Consider the following 8,057-nt stretch of genomic DNA (forward strand, 5'->3'; position numbering starts at 1 on the left):
ATGTGGGGGCTCAAGAAGTATAAGACTCTTGAGATGGTGTGATGGAACAAATAGCTTTAAATTGCTCACTCCTGATTGTACTAATACTTATGTTTAGACGTGAACACAAAATCTTACAATGATGACTCATACATCCCATAAGAAAGTCTCTAGGGAAGGCTCCTGGATGCACTGTTCTCGTCTTGTTCTCAGTGAATAAATTTATTCTGTTGCTCAAAATCTTCAAGCTGACTTTGGCCAAGAAAATCTGTGTTCAATTTTTTTTTTAAATCTTAAATACACACTTGCATTGTCCTGCCCTTTGTCATAAAATCTTCTGATCAAATCCAGTGAAATTCTGTGTTTTCTTGTTGTCATTTAGAAGTAAGATGGTCCTTTGTCTAAGTGCCTAATGGTTCTTTCCTTGAAGACAAATATAATTTTTCTGAATAATGACCATTTTCAGTTGATATTTCATTGTTGTATCACATGTTTTTGTGCATATACTCTAAAATAGAACGGAAAAAGAGCAGCTGAGGGGTGAAATGGTGCCCTCATAGGATCCCAGTTCATGAGAGACTACAGTGCTGGGGCCTGCCTTAGTGTTTTAAGAAATGTTCTTGGGCTCAGCGCAGAAGCCTAGGGGCTCGAATCCTCACCTTACAAGGACTGGGATCCCATAGGGGCGCCATTTCTAATCTCGGCAGCCCTGCTTCCCATCCAGCTCCCTGCTTGTGGCCTGGGAAAACACTGGAGGCTCCCAAAGCCTTGGGACCCTGCACCGCAGCTCTGGCCATTATTGCTACTCCTGCAGAGTGAACCAGCTAATGGAAAATTCTTCTCTCTCTCTTTCTGTCAAATCTCCCTTTCCAATAAAAATACATAAAGCTTTAAAAAAAAAAAAACAAATAACTTACTATACGAATAAAGTGCATTGTACAAGAGTATCTTCACAGAACCAGAGGATTCCTAATGCTGTCTCAAAGAAAAACTGCTGCCTGTCTCTGCTAAATACATCCCACGCTTGACAGCCAGACCGCGGGGTAAGGGTTTCATATGCAGTGTAAGGACCTAGGGTATCAAGTACATGCCTGGTGTATGTCTGCAAGAGTTAAAATGAAGAAATAGTTTGGAGAGATGTTCTTCAAAGAATAATTCCAATGTAGCAAAATATTTCAACTTCGTGCTGTGAGAAAAAAGCCTACTGGCACAACTAATTGGGATGATCTGTAAATGCCATGAAGACATCTGCTTCTGCCAAAGTGACAATGAGAGCTGCTGCAATGAAGGACAGCACTGGGACAAAGCCAATGTCAGCTCTGTAACGACTATGCTCCAAAGATACCATGTGAAACGTCACGATATGGACCACCCTCCTCAAAGATGTAGATATGGAAATGTACAGGATATACCCAACCTAATTAATTCCAAACTGGCTTCTCCATCAGCAATAAACACACCTTCTCTCTCATTCTCTGAGCTTCGCTTATTGAAACTTTCTAACCCTTCTTTTTTATTTATAAAGATTGATTTATTTTTCTTAGAAAGGCAGGTTTACAGAGAAAAGCAGAAACAAAGATCTTCCATCCATTGGTTCACTCCTCAAGTGGTCACAACGGCCAGAGCTGAACTGATTCCAAGCCAGGAGCCACAAGCTTCTTCTGGGTCTCCCATGCAGTTGCAGGGTCCTAAGGCTTTGCGCCTTCCATTGCTGCTTTCCCAGGCTGCAACCAGGCAGCTGGATGGGAAGTGGAGCAGCGTGGACACCTACTGAGGCTCATATGGGATCCTGGCACTTGCAAGGTAAGGATTTAGCTAGTAAACCGTTGTGCCTGGCCCTGCACTGTTCTTCTGCTCTTGAAAGGAAGGTCTCATGAAGTTCAGGACTGATATTTAGTTCATTTCCTACAGCTAGACGCCACATTTTCACACAACCACTAGGTGGCAGCCGCTGCCACTACAATCATGGCTCTCTGGTGTGAATGTGTTACTTCCCAGCTGGGCAAATTTCACTCATCCAAATCACCATTGTATTTGCAGAATTGTCCTCCTGTTTTAGTTGCTACTTCATTCTTTCTTTCTTTATATGCGTCCTTGTTTCCTCTTTAGCTTCAGCTACCATCTCCTCTCATTCTTGTCGGTGACCTATGGTTTCTCCCACAGATTTGGCAGGAACCAGGGCAGGGTAGAAAGCGCTCTCATGCAAAATTCTCAGGGACGTCTTCACAGATCCTATCTGTCCATGCTTCAGATTTGTGCTAAATGGTGTTGGAAGTTTCCTGAAGACTCTCTCTGGGAGGACTTGGCCAAATAATTTCAACCAGGCCCACAACAGCCAATTGATTTGAGTAACTCAGTCCGTGTTGGAGAGCAATTTCTGTTCAGAGAAGTTGCTGTTCAGTCTGTCCAGTGTGGCTGTCCCCGCGAAGCTCTGCTCTGAGCCAGGTGAGCCGCTGGAGGCAGGTGGTTGTGGGCGCTCTGACTGCTGCTCACCTCCTAAGTGTCCCGGGCAGTCAAGCGAACATCAGACAAGCTGAGTTGCACTCAGCCCCCAGGACCCCACCAGTCCTTTCCGCCTGAGACAGCTGAAGGTGCATCCTCCACCAAATGCCATTCCCGGGCTCTCAGCTGCCCCAAGTCCTCCCTACTGCTGCTGCCACTGGACAGGCTGTCCTTAGCCACTGCTCACACCCTGGGGCTCCTCTGTGTCCATGGTGTCCGTAAATCAGCTCTGCAGTGGATCTTGAAGCAGCCTGGCCCAGTCGGACTGCCAGTCCACCCCGTTCAGAAGCTGGTCACTAGGGTTCTCCAGGCAAAGGCGATCACAGGGGATGCAGCAGCACAGCTCTGGGCTTCTCCTGGCCGTGCCGAAATCCCGTGTCCCCATTGGTCATGCCTCTGTGAGCCTGGCTCCTTGATTCAGATCCTGATCCCAGTCCAATCATGGGGCTGCTGAGGGCCACGGGGCGCAGGCCTGGTCCCCTGGCACTGGACAATAGCAGAGCCCCAGGCTCCAGCTGTGCACCAGGCACTGATAGAGAACACTATAGAGATGCAGAGGCAGTGTCTCCACTTCCTCTTTCTCAGCCTTCTGGGGGTTTGATGAGCGCTAAAGCCTCCCCCAAAGCTGCCCTGGACCCATAGCATCTTTTCCTTCTGGCGGTCAGGGCCAAACGAAGGCATCGGACCTATTTGGAATGACTTCCTCAACAGCCATCCTGGGGTCCAGTTGGCTGCCGCCAAACCAGGCAGCATCCTCTCCATCAGGAACAGCTCTGGCTGTGGGATCCTGGCTGCAGCCACAATGTTTCCAGATACAGCCCTTCCACTTGTGGGGTATCTCTTTGTTGGACGAGGGCAGACCACTTTCTTCTTGTAAAGTTTGCACTCGTTATTGTGCTCTCCTCTTCTTTGGAATAAAGAGTCTTATTTTCATCTAAGAAGTGGGTTTAATGCTTGATATTCATCCAACAAGTGGCATAATGTTTCTGCTTTTTTTATTTGAAATGAGGGTATCAGGGAACATCTCAATCACTATTTTGCTTCCCAACATGCTCCCAGCATCTGGGGTTGTGTCAGCCAGGAGCAAGTGCTTCCACTGTCTCCTGTTGCCTCTCCCAAGTTGCAGGGTTTAGAACCAGGTGCAGAGGCAGATGTCTAGGCAGGAAGTCCACTGTGCAGTGGATGTGGCCTCTTACCTGCAGGACCCCTGAACCTGGCTGGCTTCTGAGTGCTTCCACCTCAAGTGCCCTCCTGCTTTTTCCCTGGCCCTTTTCTGTGCTTTGTTCCTAGTGAGCCCCTCTGGGCTTTTTGAGTTGATTTTCATTTTGGTTTTGATATCCTCCTTTCATCATGTGTTTATTGGAAAAATGTGTAGATATCCGATATCTAAAATGGTCCTCCTTAGCCATTTCTGGTTGTTAAGGAGTTAAATTTCTCTCTTACTCACAAGCAGTTAATTTATCTGTCCATCCCAAAGGTTGATAACATCTTGGAAATTTTTCTTTACGTTTTCTTTGCATTTGTAATGTATTTCATATAACAAACAAATAAGATGCAGACAGGCATTTAAAATGAAAGAGCATTACTTTGTTCCATGTACCTCATGTGTCACATCCTCCCTGGAAGAAGCATCATGTTTTCTGTGCACTTTTAGGTGAACTAATTCACGTAGGGTCTGTTAAAAGGCAAGTTGGAATCGTGTTTAGTCTTGGAGGTGTCTGTTACTCTTGTAAGTATCCCCTGGCTTCTAAAGCTGCAGCCAGCTTTACACCATGGAAAAACACCATGTCTTCTGATGTTCAGAGTCATACAATTCACAATGAGGGAGCACCTTAGGTACGCCAGCCCAGAAGGACACTGCATTCTTTCAAATCATTCTTTGGTGTTCCGTCTTCATTATGCCAAATTGCCAAGGAAACCTGGTGAAGGAAGATTTATCTAAGATCATTTAGCTAACGATTAGAGGTGCTATAGATGTATTTTTCAACCAAATGTTCAATAACAGAAGAGATTATTATTTGGAAAATTTGGTAGGGAACTTCAACTAACATTAAAAAGAAGGGTCTAGGGTCTAGGGTCTAGGGTCTAGGGTCTAGGGTCTGTGCAGTAGCCTAGCAGATAAAGTCCTCACCTTGCATGTATCAGCATCCCATATGGGTGCCGATTCATATCCTGACAAGCCTTTTTCCCATCCAGCTCCCTGCTTACAGCCTGGGAAAGCAGTCGAGGGTGGGTCAAGGCTTGGGGCCCTGCACCCGGGTGGCAGACCAGAAGCTCTGGGATCCTGCCTTCAGCCTGGCACATCTCAGGCCGTTGCAGCCACTTGGAGAGTGAATCAATGGATAGAAGATCTTCCACTCTGTCTCTCCTCCTCTCTGTATATGTAAAGTTTCAATTTTTAAAATTTTCAAAAAAGAAGATCTCCTGGAAAATAATTTCTCTAAGTTTGCATAATTGTTTTCTTCTTTCAGAAACCCAAAGTCCTCTTGTGCTTTCTTCAGTTCCAAATTTATGCAGAAAGTCTGAATAGTGGATTTATTTTATTTCTTGGGACTTTGTTTCATTTTGAAAAGAGTGGAGAAGAACTATGAAGTCGCCACCATTGAAATCTGTGAGCAGATCCATGTGAGGGCAGAGCCACTTCACTTACAATAGGAAGACAGTGTTACTGAAGTAAAAACAATGCAAAAGACTTTCCCATTGAAACTGAAGGAGAGAATTGGCTATGCTTTGGGCCATCCTCCATTGCTTTCCCAGGCCACAAGCAGGGAGCTAGAAGGCAAGCAGTGCTACTGGAACATATACTTGCACCCATATTGGATTCCAACGCATGCAAGGTGAGGACTGTAGCTGCTAGGCTAGTGTGCTGGGCCCAAGCCTCCTGTTCTGACAGACCATGGAGACAGCAGTGATGGGCCAAGTAACTGTTCCTGCCACTCAAGTGAAAAACTTGCATTGAGTTCTAGGCTCCTGGCTATGACCTGTCTCGCCTATTGCAGGCATATGTGGAACAAGCTAGTGTTGGAATCAGCTCTGTCTCTCTCTGTCTCTTTCTGTCTGTCTTCAAATAAACAAAATGCAGTTTGCAGATATTTAGTGTAATGGTGCTGGCTATATTGCATAGTGAATTAAGCTGCCCCCTGCAATGTGACTTCCCCTATAAGCACTGATTGAAACCAACTTCTCCCACTTCCAACCCAGATCCCTGCTAAGGCACCCAGGAAAGAAGTAGAAGATTGCCCAGCTTCTTTGGTCCCTACATGGAGGAGTCCTGGATGGAGTTCCAGGCTCCTAGCTTCAGTCTAATTCAGCCAGCGCAGCCATTTGGAAAGTGAACCAGCACATGGATGATCTCTATTTCTCTGCTCTTTCTGTACCTCTTCTTTTCAAATAAACAAAATAAATCCTTAAGCACTTCCCTTTTTCATGAGAAACTCTTACCTTGTGCTCCCAGTATATGCAATGAGGCCATCACTAGAGCCAGTACCATGCTGCTGGACCTTTCACATTCACATCTGTGAGATGAATAAATCTTCTTCCGTTTATACATTCCCCAGTCTTCAAAAACAGAATCCATGTGCCCTCCCTCCTTGGCCAACAAAATGGCCCACTGCAGATTGAGACTGTTTTTCAGTTCATCTCCCTAGAATGGTGAAGGCATTTTGATCAAAGCCACAACCAAGCCACCATACAACACAAACCAGAATAGTACTTTCTGGTCTATACATTCTGGAGGTTTGCATTTCTTTGTTTCCACAGCATAACCTGGCAACAATCCAAAACAGATACAGGTTGTTGGGGTCACACAGAGCAGAGTTTAGATTTCTGAATCTTGAAGACTGATTTTCTTACTAGCTTATTCAGTCACAGGTACGTGCCAGATTATCAAAAATAAGCTACATTTTGAAGAAAACTCTTTCAGCTTTCAAAACCCCAGTTCCGGTTGCTATGTAATAACTATTGACTTTCAGCATCCACTCTTCGCATTACTGCATCAACTCACACTTTTGTGATGAAAGCTGGTATATCATCAAAGGATTTGGGGGGGATCAATTTTACTTCTTCCTCTGACCTCAGAAATCTCACTACATCTTTGACATTATTGTCTACAGCAAAGACAAAGCACCTGGACTGGGAGGTCCAATGCCTCTCCAAACAAATAGCTTCATTCCCTGTCTGAGTCTGATCTCATCTCCACTGCTTTCTTACATGGGCAGCTTAATTTGGGTAGTTGGTTTTGGTCAATGAAAGAGATATAAGTTTTTGTTTGTTTGTTTGTTTTTTGTTTGCATGGAGGGGTGTTGCTTTCCATGAGGAGACTCAGCCCTGGTACTCAGAGTGAGAGACTTTATTACTGAGACTCACTCCTAACTCCAAACTAATCCAGGGCAGTTGAGAGAAGTCATTTGTACCTAGTCCATGTGCACATATCCCAATCTGATGAGTTCAGAAATCTACCATCCTTGGAAACAGGAGATCAGCATCATGAGCCTGCAGGATAGGCAGGAAGCCAGAAGCACACCTGAGACTGGCTGCCAGGAGTCAACAGCTAGGTACTTCCAGGAGCCTAAAAGGTGGACAACAATCTGGCTTTCCACAGCATCAGAAAAGTAGGTCAGCCCTGGATGGGAAACCTCATAATACAGAGACCTTAATATCATGGCCTTGGAGCTGCTCCTTCACAGCCAGATTCCTAGGAGCAGCACACAAGGACAGGGCTGGAAAAGAACCCAGAGGAAGGTAGGTGAGAGGAGGTAGGCACCCCATGCCAGGGGCAGGGCTGGACATTGGGTACTCCTGCCTGGAGTGCTAAGGAGCGAAGGCAGGGCCACATGCTGCACGACAGGTTGTCCCGGGACCAGCGTGATAGGGAGGTTAGAGAAGAGGCTCCTCTCACTGTGGCTTCCAGGGACTCCCATGGTGTTCTCCTGGGAGTACAGACATACATGCTGGGAGGAATCCTTTCCAGCTTTCCTGGTGCTTGCCACTATGCCACCATAGGTGCGAAGACAACACACATATGAGCTCCAGCCATGAAGGACCCTCCCACAGCTACCAACTAGTGATGGGAGCCAGGGACCCAGCAGATACTTCTGCATAAGAGAACTCACTTCCTTTTATGACGGTGAAGTGCCTGTTGACAATTTTACTCACTGGTACCACTACAATGTTCACTTCCTTTCAGGCCTAAGTGAAAAGGAGACAGAACCAAATACTCTGTAATTATTTCCTGCCTTTCCAATTTCATTCCAACAGTCCTAGGCCTCTGATCCTGACATGATCACAATGAACAAAAAATGTGAACATGTTGATGGGGAGTTTGTTCTTTGTCTCTTCCTTACACCAAAAAACCCACAGCAAAGCCTTGAGAAAGAGGCCTTCCATTGCATTACACATGGACGACACAGGAGCTTCATGCTGATTCTAAAAAGAAACCCAGAGAATTGCAGTCCTGTTTCTGATGGCCATCTACCAGAGCTCCCTTGTTGATTTTTCTGGGGAAGCTGTTATTCAAGAGTCCATATGGGGATATCCATTCAGGACCCTTTCCTGAGGTTTTACGTGTGAGCCACTGC

General features: G+C 45.8%; 1 pseudogene; it reads right to left on the minus strand.

Moving 5' to 3' along the window:
- Positions 1-896: 896 nt before the first annotated feature.
- On the minus strand, positions 897-2,215 carry LOC121164497 (annotated as a pseudogene).
- Positions 2,216-8,057: the final 5,842 nt, after the last annotated feature.

Source organism: Ochotona curzoniae, unplaced genomic scaffold, assembly GCF_017591425.1.
Source record: "Ochotona curzoniae isolate NIBS_2020 unplaced genomic scaffold, NIBS_Ocur_1.0 contig_793, whole genome shotgun sequence".
Classification (NCBI taxonomy): Eukaryota; Metazoa; Chordata; class Mammalia; order Lagomorpha; family Ochotonidae; genus Ochotona; species Ochotona curzoniae.